Raw genomic sequence first — 22,528 nt, forward strand, 5'->3', positions numbered from 1 at the left:
GGATTGAGTTCTTCATTCTCCCCAGTTGTACCTCTGAGGTCCTCCTCGGTCTGCCATGGCTCCGGCTTCATTCCCCCACCCTTGATTGGACCACCGGGGAGATAAAGAACTGGGACTCTGCCTGCCATAGGAAGTGCCTCTCCCCCCCTCCCAGTCCCGTCAGGCAAACCTCTGTGCCTCCTCATGGCCCCCGTCCTGGTGTCACACTGCCCCGTGCCAGGCTTCGCCCTCTGCCCTCCCTCCCCATTCCCACTCCTGCTGTACTGCCTGCCGTTGAGGAAACCCTCCATTTTTTCCCGGTGTCCTCATCCCAGGGGAGGCAGTTGCCGGTCAAAGAAAAGGGGAGACCTAAGGGGGGGGGTACTGTTACGCCTAGCGCTCCGGGTCCCCGCTCCTCCCCGGAGCGCTCACGGCGTCTCTCTCCCCGCAGCGCCCCGGTCAGTCCCGCTGACCGGGAGCGCTGCACTGTCATGGCCGTCGGGGATGCGATTCGCACAGCGGGACGCGCCCGCTCGCGAATCGCATCCCAGGTCACTTACCCGTCCCGGTCCCCTGCTGTCATCTGCTGGCGCGCGCGGCTCCGCTCTCTAGGGCGCGCGCGCGCCAGCTCTCTGCGACTTAAAGGGCCAGCGCACCAATGATTGGTGCCTGGCCCAATTAGCTTAATTGGCTCCCATCTGCTCCCTGCCTTTATCTGACCTCCTCCCATGCACTCCCTTGCCGGATCTTGTTGCCTTGTGCCAGTGAAAGCGTTTAGTGTGTCCAAAGCCTGTGTACCTGAACTTCTGCTACCCATCCTGACTACGAACCTTGCCGCCTGCCCCCGACCTTCTGCTACGTCTGACCTTGCCTCTGCCTAGTCCTTCTGTCCCACGCCTTCTCAGCAGTCAGCGAGGTAGAGCCGTTGCTAGTGGATACGACCTGGTTGCTACTGCCGCAGCAAGACCATCCCGCTTTGCGGCGGGCTCTGGTGAAAACCAGTAGCCTCTTAGAACCGGTCCACTAGCACGGTCCACGCCAATCCCTCGCTGACACAGAGGATCCACTACCTGGAAGCCGAATCGTGACATACACTCATAAACCTATTCATATTTCCCACAGAGACCTGTGATTGGCTGGAACCATCTGGCCAATCACAGCTCTCTGCGGGAAATATGAATAGGTGTATATATATATATATATATATATATATATATATATATATATAGCAGTGCAGGGGACCATAGAAAAGTGGCCATCCGCATCTATACATTATACAGGAGGATCCCAACATACACGGGGCGATCTGTCAATTAGTACAGGTGCTACTACTCCCATCATGGAACAGTGTGTAGTAGTACTATCTAAAAAATTTAAAACAAAAAGTGAAAAACACACACACACTACATTTTTATTGTCGGCTACATTTTAAGTGTCCTGCCCGCACACAGAAATTGATCCCTGTTTTAAAAATTAATAAAAATTTTGTTGTAAAAAAGATGAATTTCGGTAGATACCATTTTTTATGTTCCCCAAGAAATGTTATTAAAAAAGTTATCCCCATTACTTTTTTTGGATCGCTAAAGTCCATAAAAGAATAAAAACTACCTGCAAAAATGCCAAAGTTAAAACCCCCATTTCGTTTTTCTTGGCGTTTTTTTACTCTCATAAACTTCTATGGGAGAAAAACACCACAATTTCAGGGAAAAAAAGCCATAGGCTCAACATGCTGTGACTTTGCAAAACCGCCAAGGAGCTGAAAAAGAGTGGAAAAACACCAAAAGGATTAAACGCCGAACTTAAAAATGCAAAGTGGAAAAATAATTTTGCGATTTCTTATTGATTTCTTATTGATTTCAATGAAAAAACGCCATGGGGGCCATTTTGGCGGTTTGTTTGCAAAAACACACAAAAACAAAACAAGTTGAAACTTAGCCTAAGAGTGTTGGGTTTTTACTAGTAGGAAATGTTGTTTCAGACTTGCAGGATTCCACCTTATTTAATGAGGCCCATAATGTTATTATCTGCATTATAAAACAAGAGATTGCCATTGCTGGCAGGGGGCTGTTTGGGACTGCCGTGGTGAAATCGCGGCATCCCGAACAGCTGAGAGGACAGCGGGAGGCGCCTTACCTTGCTGCTCGATGTCATATAAAAATATAATGTTATAATATAATGTTAATTAAACCGCACGGTCAATGGCATACACATAAAAAAAATTCCAAACTCCAAAATTGCGTATTTTTGGTCAATAAAAAATGAGCCCTAAAAATAATTTTTTAAAAATAAAACCTATATAAATTAGGTATCCTTGTAACCGTATGGACCCACCGAATAAAGATCAGGTGTCATTTTTACCGAAAAGTGAACTGCGTAGAATCGGAAGATCCCAAAACTTACAAAATTGCTTTTTTTTTTTCAATTTTGCCCCACAAAAATATTTTTTTCTGGTTTCGCTGTAAATTTTGTGGTGAAATGATTGATGTCATCATAAAGTACAAATGGTGGTGCAAAAATTTAGCCCTCATATGGGTTATTATGTGCAAAATTGAAAGCGTTATCATTTTTAGAAGGTGATGAGGAAAAAGCTTTTTTTGGCAGTTTTTTTTTAAATTAGGAATGAGAAATATAAAGGAAGGATTTATACTTCCACTTCTGGCTTTGGTTTAAAAAAAAAACTGAACCAAAAACTGTAGTGGATTAAAAAAACTAAAAACAAAACAAAAAAACTAAAAATGCATTGTATGACCTCAGCTTTCAAAGTCTTTTTCTGTTGATCCGTGTCCAAGGGCATGAGTATTTTTATAGGACAGTCTCTTTGCAAATGTTATGGCTTGGAACGTGTAGTCTTAGGAATAGCTGTAACACACAATTATGTCTTTGCCATTATGCACTAAACATCGAACGCTGGAAGGTCTAAGGCTGCAATGATTAATACTTACTGTATCATGTTCTGCTGGTGGTATTATTTCTGCCTCCATTATTCACTTTTATGAATACCCCTACTGTCAATTACTATAAGAATCCCATAAGACAATCCAGCAGACGCTTAGTCTACTTTAGGGAAAAAAGAAAAAAAGGCAATTTTATTTTTTCTCTTAAATCAATACCTTTCAGCTTTGCTACATGACACATTGAGATATTGTTTCAGTTTTGTCTCTACACTCAATTCTATTTGCCATCTCCGAGGGGAAGAAAGGTATGTCTGAAACATCAGATGACTTGGAGCGAGCCTTTGAACTGAAACACGACAATAATGAATCTCTATCACTTGTGTTGAATGAGAATGGCCTAAAATTATAGCGCTGTCAATCTTGCTGGGTATTTTCTTATTGAGTCGGACTGTTCACTACAATGTAGAACCTGACCTCTTGATTCATCCCTCCAGATATGTGACTTGTGAGCACTCATAGTGGAAGTCCAAGGAGGCATGAAGGAGCTGGATTTTTAAGGCTCATTGCTGAGACAGCAGTGAATTTATGAATAGCAGTGCCTATGAGTTCAATCACTTGTCATTTACTTGATCGTCCACAATATACAGCGGTGCTGAATAGTCATTATTTGATGCCTAGTACAATAAGGCGCAGCACAAAACAATAAAACCTCAGTGCCGTAATTCATTGTGCGTCTAAGTGGAACCACTTTTATCTTTCCGAACGCTGTAAAAACTCTTTATTATTTCATAGCTATTGAGCGATAATTAAACTAATTTTTTTTTACCGTTTTTGCGAGGTACAGAAAATGAAAAATAGCTAAGTCAGAACGTGGACGAGAAAAGCAGGATGGAAAATATATTAGTGTGACGCTGACCTTCAGGATGGAAGGCTAATAGACCTTGCAACATGTTACACAATATTTTAGGAAGTTTTATACTGTAATAATATACAGTGCTTTAGGCTACTGTGACTTACATCAAAATTGAGATGCATTTCACGGTTTGCTACCCATTAGCAAAATTCATCTGCATTGGCTACATCAGGTCCATTACTATGATTCAAGGATGGACTTTGAAAAAATCTCTTATTATCATAAAATACTTTTTGAGGTAAGGTCAGAGATACATTTAGACTTAAATGCAACCACTTCATATGTCAGTATACTAGGAAATGGACAGCAAATGAATATATATATATATATATATATATATATATATATATGCAGATTACAAATTAATAAATAATGCATATTGACTCTGTTCACACTGGAAGCTTCTGATCCATTACAGATCTGTTGGTAATGGATTGAAACAAATAATAATGGATGTGTTAAATTTAAACCGCATGAGCAGGTCAGTGTCTCCCGACTGCCATGAATCTGCAGATGAATCCGCAGGTCAGGGAACAATGATAAATGACCGAGGCTTGGCGTGACGCTGAAGCTCTGCCCACTTTCATAGAATATTCATAAATTTTGTGTTCCACTGCAAATGCCATATTTTGCAATGTATTTACACTAAAAACCTGGTCGGTTGGCTTTAAATGATAAACTCATGAGTAATGTAATACAAATGGATACAAAGCGTTAGTGCAGCTTTCTATGTGAATTTACAGTAACTAGTAACTAGTCCACATAATATTTTGGTTTTATGAACGATCTTTCAGCACACACATGAATGGAGTAAATGTGCAAAATTAATTATTTAAGAAAACTATATAGAAAACACACAAAAAAAAGTCAAGATTTTTTGCGGAACTGTGATTTATGGCCTATCCTTAGGCCTTACCACTGGGGTGCCAATGTACTCCTCCTTGAACCACATAAGGATTGGGCAGAGGGCATCCCATTAGGGCATCAGGATCACATGGTTTACTCTGCCTGACTTCCCCTAAAGATACAGTGACACTGATAAACAATGCAGAACACAATACTGCATAATCGGGAGTAGTGGGCCAAGAACAGTGACACTGGAAGTGCCTATGGCAACATTTACTAGAGAGGACAACATCCTGTACTGGATCACCACACCAATACCCAGTAACCCCGCTGATCAGCTGTTCTGCATAGCCACTGCTCCTGGATGTATACAGTATACAGAACCGGAGACACACAGCTTTGTTCATTGTTTACTTAATGTACTGGGTTACTGAAGCCCCCACTTGCTTTGAAGTGAATGGAAACTGATCAGCAGTAGCCCAGCATGGGTGAACTGAGCTGTGCTGAACAGTTGATCAGTTGGATTGCTGGGTTTTGGTCCCCGTCCCCTGGTAAATCAGACATTGGATCACAAAGTCCCAGTAAATCCATTTAAATAGAACACATTGGCTTGGATTTACTATAGCAAATCTGCCAGACCTTTGGTGCAGTCAGTGCCAAAAAACTTACATGACTTGCATTAAATGTATTATTTATTATTTATTATTACTCTTCACCAAATTTGGCAAAAGCTATGTAGACCTGATAAAAGGGTGTGGCTTTATTAAAAGGGGCATGACCTAATAGTTTGTCTATACTTAGACTAGAAAGTCTACAGACGTGCCAGATTTATTACTCCGTGCGATATTCTTTGATAAGTTTAGTGCATTTGCAGACTGTCTAAGTTGCAGGGGGGAGGGGCTTACTTCATGCTGTTCCCCCCCATGTGGACCCCCCCCCCCCCCCCCCTAGTTGAAACATCATTTTTTTTGCCTGGTCGGGAAGAAGGGTCCTACTGGAAATCTAGGACACCTGTCTTGGATTCCCAGGCAAGTGTGGTTTCTAACTGTGAGTGCATCATTAAGACGCACACAGTTGAAATAAAGTAATTGTTCAGATCCCTTCTGCTACTTTGCAGAAGTCAACATAAAATAAGATCATAATAATTTAGGTCACACCAGAGCAGATTTTACCACAAGGACTTTTGAACTTTTGGCATATTTACAGTCCTATTTATTAACTGTTTAATAAAAAAAATTGTATTGGTCAGTTTACTTTGTGTACATTTTTTCATGTATATTTTGGTTTAAAATACCTTTATTTTTAATATTTCAAGTAATGTCTTACCTTTTGGATATTCTGTAGAGGCTCCACTTCAGATCTGTGATGCTGTAATCTGTAGAATGAATAGAGAAGCAATATTAGAAAGAGACTCAAAGTATCAACTCAAACCATACATTTCATGATACCCTGTGCATGGAACACAATATAAACTTTTTGACAAAGATAAAAAGATAAAACACCAAGATGGAATTGTTGGAATCAAATTAAACTCTCGGCAGAGGGGTATAGTTGCCCTTAGCAACCAATCAGATGGCTTATTTCATTTTTCAGAGGCCTTTTTAAAAATGGACAACTACTCCACCCTTCCCTATATATATTTATCTAACTGTAATGATAAAGTGGTTACAATATTAGAGCAATATTAAAGCATATGTTTATTGAGGGAAACTTTAGTAACCTGTTGGGCCACCTCTAACCAGGAAACAAGATGAGATATGGTTGGGCATTAAGGCATACAGGTTCCATATGGCATCCTGTGGCACATTTGCCCACTGATGTTGCAGATGGCCTGTAGATCCTGCACACTTTTTGCCGTCTATGGAGATGGTGCATTTCCGAGTGGTCCTAGTGCCGCCGAATGAAGTAAATGTACATGTTTGGAATGTCTGTCTGTATTTTCCGGTGGACATTCCACACATTTTCAGCCGTGTGAACATGATCTAAGAGGGGACTTTTGCGCCAGTGCAGAGTACAATATTGTGCAAAGCTTTTTTGCACACTGGTGCAGTGAATGATTAATCCCTAATGAATGAATTCCTAATGAATGATAAATTTCCGCCCCCTCAACGAAAGTCTATGGGAAGGGGGCACGACGGTCGTCGCGCCCCCTTCCCAAAGACTTTCGTTGAGGGGGCAGGTGTGACATCACGAGGGGGCGGGCGTGACGTCACGAGGGACGGCCCTGAAAACGGAAGCCCACACGCAGCGTTTGGAACAAGAAACTTCCGGACGCTGGGGAGCGGAGCTTCGGAAGCAGGGCAGTTGAGTACCCCTTTAAAGACCCATGTTAAATATTGCAAAACATTCAAATGTGTCTCTACCATAGAAACTCTAGGCTAGGTTCACAATGCAGAATCTCCAGCCAGAATTTTTCAGTGGGCGCTATGACAACACGTACATTGTTGCCTCCATAGATGGCAATGTTCCAGGAGAAAAGAATGATCGAGATGATTTTTTCGGCGGTGTAATATCAGCTGTGAAAACTCTGCCACGGAAATTCCACAATGTGCACTGTGCAGCAGAATCCCATAAAAAAATGCACAATTGGGTGGTTAATTTGGCCTGAAATTCCTCCACTTCATAGACCTTTAATAATCATGTCTCCTGTTTTAGAAAAAACTTAATAAATGGGCCAGCAGATGGCAGCATCACAAAGTTAAGGCACCCAATGTACATTTGAAATACAGGAATATTTAGAGAAAAAATAGAATAAAGAAGGCACAACGCGAACCGTTATCTCTTGGTATATGATGTATATAGTGATGGGTGGTATGTTCACCTTTGGGTGGGATATATATACCTGAAGAGCTGCTAGCATTCATTCTTAATGTCCAGAAGTTCGGGACAGTAGAAATAGAGGAGCAAGTCCAGCTACAAAAAGCGATGCTCTTATAATGCTAACACGCAAAGGTAGTATAAATGGTAACCAAATGAACGTACCAAAAATAATAAATAGTATAACAATTTTACTGCACATGCAAAAGTGTAAAGGAGATTACATATTTCAAGGAAATAACACCCCTTTTCATCAGGTCCTAATATAAATTTCAAGAAATACAAGAGACCTAGAAGAGGAGGAAACTGCAACTGCTGAGAGATCAGTAGTGTTGCTCGCGAATATTCGCAATGTGAATTTTATTTGCGAATATCGCATATTCGCAAATTCATGAATATTCGCGAATATAGCACTATATATATTCGTAATTACGAATATTCGTTTTTTTTTTCACAGTACACATCACAGTGATCATCCCTCTCTGCTTCCAGCATGTGTGGTGTAAAGAAGGCTCTAATACTACTGTGTGAGACTGGTACACGAATTTTCGCTTATGCTAATTATTGTATATGCTAATTTTCGAATATGTTAATTTGCACACAAAAAAACGAGAATATTACGAATATGCGAATTTAGCGAATATATGACAAATATTCGTCCATATATTCGCAAATTCAAATATGGCCTATGCCGCTCAACACTAGAGATCAGTACATGGAAGAAGGAGAAACGAGGATATGAGGAAATAAGCTGCACTATTCATTAGAGAATTGTGGTTATACCCTTTATGGAAGGATAAAGATGGACTCCGTATGGTGCATACAGGATGTCTACACTTAAGGGGGCACATGTTACCGAGGGTTGTTAACTTGAAAATGTCACAGAGAGACAAAAGTGTCACAGACAAATAGAAAAACCTTAATACAAGTAATGATTTTTTTCTACAGACACTGAAAAATTTCCTATTTTTCTGGCTGTCCATGAAGTTACAGAAATGTGTCACTTAATGTTACTGAACTCTATATAGTGACATTTAGCTTCACTTGCCACACATGTGGCTGCTTTGAATGGAGCAGTGGTCAAGTATGTGTGCTGCTCCATTTATTGTCTATGGGGCTTCTGAAGGTATTCAAGGACAGTTGCTTGTCTAATGCAAACTGTTAGAACAAGGACACTGAATGTCATTTGCAGCCCACTGATGAACTCATTGGCCCAAAGGTGTGTTGTAGCTTCTGAGCCTAATACAAACTCTATATCAGGGCTCCATGTCTACTATGCACAATACTGATGTCTTGTTACGGAGCAAAAGTGCTTTGGTACCCCCTAGGCTCCAGGGTCCCAATGTAAATGCTGCCCCTAAATATCCCCAGTTAATCCGGTTGGGGTAACACTTTATCACCAAAGAAGAAAATGTCAATAATCCATAGCTTATAAATGGATACTGCAAAAAAAAAAAAAAAAAAAAAAAAAAAAAAAAAAGTATAATGAGTCACATGTGACGATAAATAAGGCTAATTTTTTAGACTGAAATTGTAGTGCATGTTTTATTTTCTCCTTTGTATTGACTGGGATCTTAATTAAATTAGCCATCGACCTATCACATTTAAGGACAAAGACTATTTCTTGTCTAAAGGAGGCAGTGGCAGAAACATTAAATCATTATTGTTGCATATTTAATGCACGTCAAGTATGGAAATAAGCCTAGGGCTAGATAGGGCTAGTCAAAAAGCAATGCCTTTTTAAAATCTCTATAGTCCGCTACAGCCATTTTGGTTTTATGCAAATAAGGATGAGTGCCTAGGCGGCTTTCCACTGCATGACGAGTCCAACCCATGTCCTCCTCTTCACTTTCCCTTGTCCAGTTACATCCACCTTCCTTATTTTAGTGACAGCCACTAGATAAAAAGGACATGGAATGGACTTACCTAGTCTTTTGCTGTGCTGGGGACCGCCCCCTTGGCACTTGAGCATCATTTGTATAATAGCAAAAATGCTTATAAAAATAAAAAGGTGTGCCTGGAATCCAGATGACTAGCCATATCCAGCGATATGCTTATATACACACCAATATTCTGCTGCTAAAAGGTCCTCTGTAAAACAGCTAATCGTTATATGACCCTAAGGCTTAAAATACAAATTGACTTGATCCGGTTAAAAAATTATATTGTGTACAGTTAATAACAATTCCTATTTATGAGTTTAGTGTTAGAAACAATTTTCAGAGTAATTGGCAGAATATATGTTCATTCAAGTAGGGGGTGAAGTTTAATTGTGGTAGAATCCTCAAAACTACAGTATTGTATATTACAGTATAGGACAAGTAAAGCACAACTTCACATCTTATAAAACAGATATCTGGCCTTAAAGGGGTACTCCCACCCTAGACATCTTATCCCCTATCCAAAGCATAGCGGATAAGATGTGTGATTGCGGGGGTCCTGCCGCTGGGGACCCCCGCGATGTTGCATGCGGCACCCACCTGTCTCTTGTCAGGAAGTGCTGGAGGGTCTGGGTTGTGACCACGGGAACGGAAGTCCGTGACATCAGGACTCCGCCCCCATGTGACATCACGCCCTGTCCCCTCAATGCAAGTCTATGGGAGGGGTCATGACACTGACACTCTGTGCACTGAGGACAAGCAGGGCTCTGTGCAGTGAGGACAAGCAGGGCTCTGTGCACTGAGGACAAGCAGGGCTCTGTACACTGATGACAAGCAGGGCCCTGTGCACTGAGGACAAGCAGGGCTCTGTGCACTGAGGAAGAACAGGACTCGGTACACCGAAGACAAGCAGGGCTCTGTGCTGTAATGTCCGTTTATTTGTTTTTGCATTTTCTGTGTGCATTCACACACTAGTTTGTTCAGAGCAGTTGGCTATTCCACCTGGATAGGGAATGGTTAATGCTCTGGATGAATGGTAACTAGGGTGTGTCTATTTTAAGCCAGACTTCTCTGCAGTCTGTGCTGGTTATTCAGTGCAATACTATGTCTGTTTGTGCAATACACTTCCAAGTCTGCTTGAGTGTGCACCTTGTATTTATCCTATGATATTATCTGAGTTTTAGCCATGGTTAAATAGTCTTGTTCATTGTAGCTTTTAGTCTGTTACATTTGTCGGTTTAGGATTATGTCTGTTTAGCTTTGTCTGTATTCACACTGTGTCTGAGTCTTGCTTGTTACCTGTGCCCTGTATATTTATATCTTGTTTGGTTTTCTGGAGACTATTCAGACTCACCCGGTTCTAGTCTTGTATAGTGTTGAGCGGCATAGGCCATATTCGAATTCGCGAATATATGGACGAATATTCGTCATATATTCGCGAATATTCGCATATTCGTTATATTCTCGTTTTATTTTCGCATATGGGAAACTTCGCGTATGCGAAAATCAACATATGTGAATATTAGCATATACAAAATTAACATACGCGAAAATTCGCATATGCGAAAATTAGCATATGCTAATTTTCGCATATGCAAATTTTTGCACGCCAGTCTCACACAGTACTATTAGAGCCTTCTTTACACCACACAAGCTGGAAGCAGAGAGGGGTGATCACTGTGATGTGTACTGTGAAAAAAAAAAAAAAAAAAATATTCGTAATTACGAATATATAGCGCTATATTCACGAAATTCGCGAATTCGCGAATATGCGATATTCGCGAATAATATTTGAATTGCGAATATTCGTGAGCAACACTAGTCTTGTATCTTGAGAAATATCCTGTCTAGTATCCTGACCAGTGTTCCTCTATGCTGTAGAGTTTTGTGTTCTTGTATCCTTTTTTATGAAGTCCAGTTTGTATCTTCTGTTTCCCAGTGTGAACAGTGTCCTATATTTATATCTTGTTTGGTTGATCCGATCCTTTGTCCTTTCTACTTGAACCTGCTTGTGATCGTTCTTAGTAACTTACCTGTTGAGTTTAGTGTTTTGGCTCTCAGTTCTTCCGCTATCCCCTTCCTCTCCTGGATTCTCTTGTATACTCCTATCATGCCTAGTCTTGTTCATTTTATCATGTCTGCCGTTTATCTGATATCTGGTTTAGTGAACTGTTTGTTAATTTACTATATTCTTTTCTGTTAGTGAGTTTATATTCTGCCCTCTTAGTATTTGTATTGTCTAGTAGGTTTCTGTTTCTGGCCTGTGACCGACCATGTTTATTTTTTGTTTTTACGCCCCTGCACTTTAGCGCAGGAAGGGACAGGCTCCAAGTTGTCGACTCACTGTTTAAGGTGAGTGTGCAAGTAGGTAGGAAGAGATATTTTACGGTCAGTTTAGGGCTCACTCTCCCTGTCCCCCCGGTCGGTTCTTGACATGTGCAGTGAGGACGAGCAGGACTCTGTGTAATAAGGACAAGCAGGGTTCTGTGCAGTGAGGACAAGCAGGGCTCTGTGCGGTGAGGACAAGCAGGGCTCTGTACACTGAGGACAAGCAGGGCTCTGTACACTGAGGACAAGCAGGGCTCTGTACACTGAGGACAAGCAGGGCTCTATGCACTGAGGACAAGCAGGGCTCTGTGACATGCCCCTGGCTCACACAGCATGATGATTGACAAGCCACGAGCCTGCACAGAGCCCTGCTTGTCCTCAGTGCACAGAGCCCTGCTTGTCCTGCCCTTAATTCCTGTGTTTGAACTTTACTACTGTATTAAACATTATTTCTTGTAATACACACATCTGCTACAGCAAAACCTTTTATTATTATAGATTGATATGAAATATACAAATAATGTTTTGAGAGATAATGTTATTATACCAGCATATCTATAGAAATTTACCATTGATGTTTGTGTAAAGTTACTGTTATAGTTAGCATATAATATATTGTCCTAAGGTTAAAACACAATGAATTCTACAGAGCAATGCAATGATTATTTATTTATTTATTTAATCCACCTCTTCATTTGACATGTAGAAATATTTGTTGCTTTTTTAAAGACATATACCATTCACACGTAGATAAGTTTAAAATATGAGAACCCTCACAGAACAAATGAAAGGAGTCACCACAAATCAATCATTTAAAATCCACCCATGAGCCATGTTGGTGCCATCCATATGTTTGTAATGCCATCACAGTTTGTCTTCACCATATGTAGGCATGTTTATATGCAAATGTAGTGTCAAAGGATTGTGGATAATAGTAGCAATTAAAGCACAGATTACCATCCAAGAGTCTGAAGAGAAGCCAATCATCTGTCATGAGCTGAATAACTAACACTAGCAACACTTGTAAATGATGTTTACCGCAGCGGGGAATGCCCCCCTTACTGCTAAACTCACTCCAGAACTGAAATCTTCATGACAAATCAAAACATTTCTCTAGTTAAAGAACTAGTTATTTATATTTATATATTGCTGATATATTGTTTATTTGAATACATATAGAATTAGAAATAAAGATAGGAAATTAAAGAGTGAGCTTATAGGAGATTGTCTGACCTGCCACCAATAGAGATGCCCTCTGGATTTTCTCCGGATGTATGAATAGTGAATGACCGTTGAAGCAACAAAAAGTTTAAAAGTAAAAAAAAAACTTCCTTCTGGCCATAAAGTGATTGTTAGGCTTCTTTCACACTGCCGTTGCGCCTGGTCGAGAACGGCTGTCAAACTCTCTTTTCTTGTTTTTGTTTTGAGTATGATGCCCGTCATTTTGAAGGGGCTCAACAGGCAAAAGAGGGTCCCGATGGACTCCATTATAGTCAATGGGGTCCTTTGAGTGCCGCTGTTTTTCAGTGGGAGTAGCGGAAGAAAAAGACGGCGCAAGCTGTATTTTTCCTCCCTCTATTTTCCCCAATGGCGCCCGTCACACTACCGTATTACAACGGTAGTGTGAAAGGGGCATAAATCTGTCATCACATGCATTTCATAATACAAGTGTTCTACTTTTGATGCCAGATATTAAAATGGACGTTTTAGAGACTGCACCCCTATTGTAACAATGGTAACAATCTGATTAGGAACTGTCTTCATGACCTGGGGGCCATACTTCTGATTGTGGAAAAGTGTATGAGGCACTGTCCATTAAATTTGTTCAACTATGACAACTGTTTTCAACTGTGACAACCCTTTTAGAAGATTTTGGGTTTTCATCACCCAGTTTTAAGCATCCTGCACAGCTGTTTCTGTTTCACCTAATGACTGTGTTTCAGCCTATAAATTGATGATCATTATCACCTGTTTGGTATAATTGGTTAATCATTTACCCATCCGTTAAAGACAGAAAAAAACACAATGCTCCCTGAAGTAATTTGAAACTGACAAAAGTAATAATGAATAAAATTTTACTGAAAATAACTGATGAAAATACGACACTGGTTTTGAATAGTGGCTGAAAAGAATCATTTTGAAAAACAAAATAATAAACCAATGGCAATTCTGACACTTGCTGTACAATGATGAACAATGCGTGAGTAAGGTGGCAGACCCCTGAAACCTCGCTTCTGGACTATCCTTCCTAATAGAAGGATACCAACAATTATTTCCACATCTGTACCTGACTATAATCCTACTAAGTCCCTGCCTTTGTATAAGTGTAACTAAAACAATTGATGCCTTTTTGAAGGCAAAGGTTTGTCTCACCAAATATTGATGACATTTTGATTTTCTTCTGTTTATCCACTTTGCATTTTGCTAATTGATATAAATGATAAGACTTCTATTGTCAAAAGCATTCTTACTTTCTATCATGTTCCAATATTTTATAGCAATAGAAATAATTGATCACAGAATCTCATTATTGCTACAATACATTGTTTAAGAAGTATTAAACCAATTATGTGTTTATTTTTTCTGTTTTTATCTTTCTTTATGAGCAATTTATTGGATACATAGACATACAGTCATGGCAGTAAATGTTGGCACCCCTGAAATTTTTCAAGAAAATTAAGTATTTCTCACAGAAAAGGATTGCAGTAACACATTTTTTGCTGTAAACATGTTCATTCTCTTTGTGTGTATTGGAAATAAACCAAAAAAGTCAGGAAAAAAATAAAATTGGACATAATGTCACACCAAACTCCAAAAATGGGCTGGACAAATTATTGGCACCCTTTCAAAATTGTGGATACATAAGATTGATTCAAGCATGTGATGCTCCTTTAAACTTACCGGGGGCAAGTTACAGGTGTGTGGAATATAAAAATCATACCTGAAAGCAAATAAAAAGGAGAGTAGTTCACTTAGTCTTTGCATTGTGTGTCTGTATGTGCCACACTGAGCATGGATGACAGAAAGAGGAGAAGAAAACTGTCTGAGGACTTGAGAACCAAAATTGTGGAAAAATATCAACAATCTCAAGCTTACAAGTCCATATCCAGAGGTCTAGATTTGCCTTTGTCCACAGTGCGCAACATTATTGAGAAGTTTACAACCCATGGCACTGTAGTTAATCTCCTTGTCCGTGGATAGAAGAGAAAAATTGATGAAAGGTGTCAACGCAGGATAGTCCGGATGGTGGATAAGCAGCCCCAAACAAGTTCCAAAGATATTCACGCTGTCCTGCAGGCTCAGGGAAAATCAGTGTCCGCGCGAACTATCCGTCGACATTTAAATGAAATGAAACGCTATGGCAGGAAACCCAGGAGGACCCCACTGCTGACACAAAGACATAAAAAAGCAAGACTACATTTTGCAAAAATGAACTTGAGTAAGCCAAAATCCTTCTGGGAAAACTTGTGGACAGATGAGATCAAGATAGAGCTTTTTGGTAAAGCACATCATTCTACTGTTTACCGAAAATGGAATGAGGCCTACAAAGAAAAGAACACATTACCTACAGTGAAATATGGTGGAGGGTCAATGATGTTTTGGGGTTGTTTTGCTGCCTTTGGCACTGGGTGCCTTGAATGTGTGCAAGGCATCATGAAATCTAAGGATTACCAACGGATTTTGGGTTGCACTGTACAGCCCAGTGTCAGAAAGCTGGGATTGCGTCGGAGATCTTGGGTCTTCCAGCAGGACAATGACCCCAAACATACATCAAAAAGCCCCCAGAAATGGATGGCAACAAAGCGCTGGAGTGTTCTGAAGTGGCAGCAATGAGTCTAGATCTAAATCCTATTGAACACTTGTGGAGAGATCTTAAAATTGCTGTTGGGAAAAGGTACCTTCCAATAAGAGAGACAGGGAGCAGTTTTCAAAGGAAGAGTCGTCCAACATTCCGGCTGAGAGGTGTAAGAAGCTTATTGATGGTTATAGGAAGCCACTGATTTCACTTCTTTTTTCCAAAGGGTGTGCAACCACATATTAAGTTAAGGGTGCCAATAATTTTGTCCAGCCCATTTTTGGAGTTTGGTGCGACATTATGTCCAATTTGCTTTTTTTCCTTCCTCTTTTAGTTTAGTTCCAATACACACAAAGGCAATAAACATGTGTATAGCAAAACATGTGTTACTGCAATCCTTTTCTGTGACACTTGTTTCATTACCACCACCCTCAAAGCGCCACGAATACCATCCACCATCTTTTACCCTGGGAACTGCTGGAGCAGCTCTCCCCTAGGACCACTTCTCCTTTTCCTGCAAGACCGACGCTGTTGCCGTTCGGGATTGGATGCCGGGCTGCCAGAGGATTATAAGAATACATTGTATTCCATGCGATTAACAGTGTTGTGCCTGCAGGGCAACACAAATAGGTGAGTGCAATAGCATTTCCTATCTACGCTCACCTCCACCAGCTATAACAGCTAATTTAATACATGTCTCCACTATATATATATATATATATATATATATATTTTACGGCACTTAGATAGCGCCATTTTTCTGTTCTTATTTTTTCCACATATACTGCATTTATCCTACGGACTCCCTCTGAGGTCTACCGTAAGTCACATAGTGACAAAGAACAGAGGGCCGCTGCTAACTGCTAAACATCACCAACTATGGATTATTTTTCTACTCGATTGGAGGACAGAGAACGTTTAATAGGTGATCTCACTGCTTACAGACACTCCAACTCTGAGGATGTATCAGGTATCAACATCGATTGCAATATTGATAAAACTGATACCGCAGCTATGATCCCTTTGTTCCATAAACTAGAAAACCTCATGCAGGACGAACTTTGGCATAGTACAGATATTGATTTTTTTTAATATTTATTTAGCTGAACATTTAGCCCCACGAGGTTTAAGGTTAACTATTGATCCTACTTTTAAGAATGATCCTGATTATGTATGTGAATTGGATGATTTACTAACCGAATGCTCACAATTAATGCTACAGTTTGTATGTAAAAAAAGAATACTACTACGCACAAAAGCCAATGAGGAAATAGAGCACATTATAATTGAATTACATGATTTTTCACACCTAACAGAATACAACAAATATGACAAAGGGGTGTCCAATAGAATAGGCAAAATGCAAAAATAAATCATAGTCAAAAAAGCACAAAAACTCAAAAGAGATAGAGAAGACAAACGAGAAGGTGTCTACAGGACATGGAATAAAAACATCAAAAATAACAATAATAACCCACCATCCTCCACCACCAATATAGAAACACCCAAAATCGACAGATTTAAATCTGGTCAGACAGCCACGAACAACTGGAAAAAACCACATACCTCATAAATCAAAAACACCAAACCTAGCTATATACAGACTGAATCCTCCAGCAACCATACAGACCGTACAAAAAGCCCACCAATAGGACAGATGAAACACAATCAGATTTCTTTGACACCAAAACATACTACAATACAGTTAGGAAGGCTCGATCTAAAACAGACGATCATCTAAGTGTCCACCAATCAAATAATAAAAACAAAACTAACACTCAAACTAACAGCCACTACCCCACAAGACTCCTCAGCAAACCCTAACCGACCCAAAACAGGAACCCACCATGTGGAACTAGTACCACATGCCTGGTCTCTCTAACACTGGAAGCCGGATTACCAGCAACGCCTATCCAAACAAAAGTCCAGATGATCGAAATCAGAAGCAATATTGACCGACTCCAGGAAGGAATAGGTAGAGGTCATCCCAAGGAGTCCACAGACCAGACGATACTTCAACTATCACCATCCCCCACCAAAGAAGAATATACCCCCATCAATTCATCAATATTAACAGTACATACAGAATATTCATCTGAAGACGAGCAGAGATCCCAACAGTCACCACCTTTATTGGAACTCCATCATGACAATCCATCAATTGCGAACTTACCATCTGCATTTGAAAAAACGAGAAAAGTAAGCCCCCCAATTAGTAAAAGAGGGAATCAAACCGATCCTTCAAATAAAGATGATAACATCGTTGTTATAGACAACACGGGATCCAAAGAACAAATTCTGGTGCCCTTCCTCCAAGCATGCGGAGCAGGAACAACACCACCACCACCTTAAAGACAGGAGGAAGATTTTTTAGACCAGAGCACCAGACGCAAAGGGAAACAGAAAACATTAGAACATTTCTTTATCCCAGGGAAATCCACAAAAAGAAAAAACGCAAATGAGGAACCAGAGGAGGAACAAACAAAAGGAAAAAAAGAGAAGAACGAACAATAGTAGAAAACATCACAGAGAAAAAATATGATAGTACTACCAAAAAACTGGAAAAAAGATTACGCCACTGTTAAAATATTCAATTTGTCAACATACAAGCTCAATGCATATGAAACAAGCCTTTTGGAAAAAGGCCTATCCTTCTGCCCCTCAAATAAACCCGACGGTTTTGACCTCTTCCTTGACCTCCACCATTTTACTAGGAAGTTAACTCTATTGAGACATTTTGAATTGCCCTCTACACAAGCAATTTCCAAAAGCAAAGAGAACCAAGGAGTTGAAGATTTGCTGGGCAAACATCCCAAAATTAGCAATAAAACCAAATGTTATCCCGTTTACAACCAAGGCCATCTAATTAAAACTTTCCATGACTTAGTAGCCACAGATTTGAAGAAAATATCCCACCATATTCCTAAGAACACAGTAGGCAAGCTCACAAAAGAAGAACGGAAAGGCCTGAAAACCTTAAAAGACAACACCCAAATAGTCATTCGGATGGCAGATAAAGGCAGAGTAATTGTGATCCAAAATTATGCAGATTATCAACAAGAAGCTTTGAACATCCTACAGGACTTGAACTACTACAGAATACTTGTATCAGATCCATATCCTCAACTACAGAACTAAATTCAAAAACTGTTAGAAAAAGCCCATCAGGACCATATCATTACCAAAGAAGAAAAGACATTCCTCCTCATTCCATATCTGTCAAAACCCTTCTTTTATCATCTTCCTAAAATTCATAAAAACCCCAATAACCCACCCGGCCGTCCCATTATATCAGGGATCAACAGCCATACAGCCAATATATCTCATTATCTTGACCTGATCCTACAGGATCATGTCCAAACACTACCCAGCTTCTTGAAGAATTCTGATGACCTGATTGATATCCTCAAAAACTTAAAATGGGAAGAAGACTTTACTTTTCTGACAATGGTTGTAACGGGCTTGTATAGTAATATAAAACATGACATTGGCCTAAATTGCATTAAAAAAAGTACTAGAGGGCACTCAGACTGCGAGAGTATGGGTAAAAGAGTGTAGTACACTCACCGCAAACGGCCCTCTCCCCACTAGCCCCCGACTCTGCTACCTCTCCTGCCCCCCCCCCAATGTCTCTACCTTTTGTCCCTCTCCTCTCTCTCTTTTTCTTTCTCTCCTTCTTACTTCTCTTGCCCCACCTTCTCTCACTGATGTTTCATATCTATATACATTTTTTTTTCTTTTTTGTTTGTTTGTTGTAGTTTACTTTTCTCTTTGATACTAATGTGTTCTATGGATTTATTAGTTGTGATGTCTGCACTACCAACATAGAGAATGCTTACATTGAGAATGGAGTTTTTCTGTAGATGGTCCACATCCCTGCCATTTCAGTGTTCTATATACTGCTAGACTCACGTTGACTGTGGCTAGCTATAGCTAAACTTACCTACGTTGTTACGCTTTCAGCGGAATGTGTCTTATGCGGACCCTTGTTGTTTACTACTGTATTAATAAATACTTCCTTTGAATAAAAAAAAAAAAAAGTACTAGAAAACAATACAGAAATACCAAACACACAAAAGAGTTCCTCCTCAACTGCCTAGAAATTATCCTCACCCAGAACTTCTTCAGCTATGACGGCGCCACCTATCATCAGACCCATGGAACAGCCATGGGTACGAGGGTGGCGCCGTCATATGCCAACCTAGTAATGGGGTGCTTTGAGAATCTGTTCATCACTTCAAATGATCTATTTAAGAAACATGTCATCACCTATAAAAGATACATTGATCACTTATTTATTGTTTGGAAAGGGCCGCAAAACTATATAGAATCCATGGTGGAAGAGTTTAACCATAACGATTGGGGAATTTCCCTGACATCCCAATATTCCAATATAAAAATAGAATGTTTGCACCTAGAAATTTACCATGACACCGAAAACATTCTGACAGCAACTTACTTCAAAAAGGTGGACTCTAACAGTTACCTCCCTTTCTCTAGTGGCCACGTAAAAAAGTGGAAGACGAAAATCCCTTTCAGTCAGCTAAGGAGAATAAGAAAAAACTGTTCTGAAACAAGCAAATACAAAGAACAGGCCCAGAAAATAATTGAACACTTCAAGGCAAAAGGCTATCCCCAAGAACTATTAAAAGATGCACATAAAAAATGGATCTGCTCTCTCAAAAGGACTGTCTGGCTAAGAAAAACTACAATTGCTGAATCAGATACACCAAGACTAAATTTCATTACCAAATTCAACTGCGCTCCCCAATACATCCAAACTATCTTGAAAAAACACTGGTATATTCTACAACAAGACCAGACAATCAATAAACATCTACCAACAAACCCTTGTCTCACTTTCAAACAAGCTCCTACCCTTAAATCCATCCTAGCCCCCAGTAAACTGAAACAACATCAGAATAAAAATATAAAAACCAATCAGTCTACATGGGGCACTTTCAAATGTGGCAAGAAACACTGTTTATGCTGTAACACCATCAAAGCCGGCCTCACCAATTATAAAAGCAATGTCTCCGGCCAAACCTTTCCCATAAAACATCACTTTGACTGTAAATCATCTTTTGTGGTATACGTGATTGAGTGTCATTGCGGCCTACAGTATGTAGGCCGAACTATTCAAGAACTCCATACTCGATTAGATAACCATAGACTAAATCTAAAAAAGGATACCTTCTACATAGTCTATCTAGGCATTGCAAGGAGAAACATCCAGATCTAATAAATCCAATTCACATATACCCCATAGACCAAATCAGTGAACATATTCCAAACCGCGTAGGAGAACTCACGAAACGCGAAATGTATTGGATATGTAGGCTGGGCTCTCTAACTCCTGGAGGGCTGAATGAAGCCACCGAATTAATACGCTGAAACCCAGCAAAATTATTGAATTACTAAATCGGATTCCTATTCTGCTAGCTTATCTCAGTACTTCACCACTGTATATTGCAAATTAGCAAGTAAACCTTCCATTTCACGTCTACAGTCCTACTCATATCTCCCCTATATGTGTATATATAAATATATACTAAATTAAAATAAAACTAAAACAAAAATAATAAAAATAAAAAATAAAAACACTTAAACAAAGCCACCTAACTTTTAATAATTTTAATAATCATTATTATCATGGATATAGTCACTATTCCATTTGTTATAAAAATTATAAATATTATAAGGATTATCATTGTTATTATTATCATGATGATACTATACACTAATATGTAAACCCCATTTACATATCCACCCATCCATCTACTTGCGCATATATCCACCCATATATCCACTTACATATCCACCCATCCATCTACTTGCGCAAACAGCTATATTCAAAAAAATTCAAAAGGGAAAAAAACATCTCACTATCGCGGCACGTCTGGAGAACCCTCCATCTCCACACAATGCGATAAAAACTCAAGCACGACCCCGTTAGTCTCCACTAGTGTTGCTCGCGAATATTCGCAATTCGAATTTTATTCGCGAATATCGCATATTCGCGAATTCGCGAATATTCGCGAATATAGCGCTATATATTCGTAATTACGAATATTCATTTTTTTTTTTTTTTTTTTTTTTTTCACAGTACACATCCCTCTCTGCTTCCAGCTTATGTGGTGTAAGAAGGCTCTAATACTACTGTGTGAGACTGGTGTGCGATTTTTCGCATATACGAAAATTTACATATAATAATTTTCGCATATGCGAATTTTTGCTTATGTTAATTTTTATATATGCAAATTTTCGCATATGTTAATTTTCGCACACGCGAATATTTGCATATACGAAAATAAAACGAGAACATTACGAATATGCGAATATTCGCGAATATGACAAATATTCGTCCATATATTCGCGAATATTCGCGAATTCGAATATGGCCTATGCCGCTCAACACTAGTCTCCACCACCATATAATGTAAACCAGCAAGACATGCCTCCTATCATGTCTACAGTTTAATCCATATCCTCCTAATAGATGCAAAGAAATCCAAATAAAAAATAATAAAAAATAAAAATAATAATATCCTCCAGCGGTGAATATATACAAATACTCACCTCATCTCTGTTAACAACTAAATACAAACGTTCATTTCATCCACCAGAACACTCAATGTATAAACTTCATCCAGCATTGCGACAATAGAAAGGTCTTAATAATTTAAAAAAAACGGCATTTCAGTGCTTTTCACGCTCTCCCCTTCATCTATTTTTTGTATCTTTTTTTTGTAGTGATCACACATATAAGTAACCTATGCCCCCAAACACCTCCACTATATGCGGGTTCAAATTGCAACAACCCACCATTAAACGTTGCGATCGTAGTATACACACTGCGATCGCAACCAGAGTAATAATACATACAACATGGGTATTGCAGAACTGGCCAAAAAACTCGGTCAGAGAACTCACAGACTAATACTTTCTATAACAACTACTAATAACAAGCATACTAATCACTAAATCCAATTTGACGTACCCTACATATCTTATAAATCTTATGAATATAAGTCCGCATCGGCTATTCACGGAGCACCTCAGAATCCCATAGCTT

The 22,528-nt window shown here is 39.6% G+C and overlaps 1 protein-coding gene across 9 annotated transcripts in view; it reads right to left on the reverse strand.

The window, feature by feature from the left end:
* The window catches only part of LOC130273638 (poly(rC)-binding protein 3-like), a 744,530-nt gene that overhangs the window by 245,500 nt on the left and 476,502 nt on the right, over nucleotides 1-22,528 (reverse strand). For all 9 annotated transcript variants that reach the window (XM_056520776.1, XM_056520775.1, XM_056520770.1 and 6 more), the window contains one exon: nucleotides 5,959-6,007. The gene's annotated coding sequence lies outside the window, so the exon portion shown is untranslated. The remainder of the gene's footprint in view (nucleotides 1-5,958; nucleotides 6,008-22,528) is intronic.

The sequence above is a fragment of the Hyla sarda genome, chromosome 5 (genome assembly GCF_029499605.1).
Source record: "Hyla sarda isolate aHylSar1 chromosome 5, aHylSar1.hap1, whole genome shotgun sequence".
In the NCBI taxonomy this organism is placed as follows: Eukaryota; Metazoa; Chordata; class Amphibia; order Anura; family Hylidae; genus Hyla; species Hyla sarda.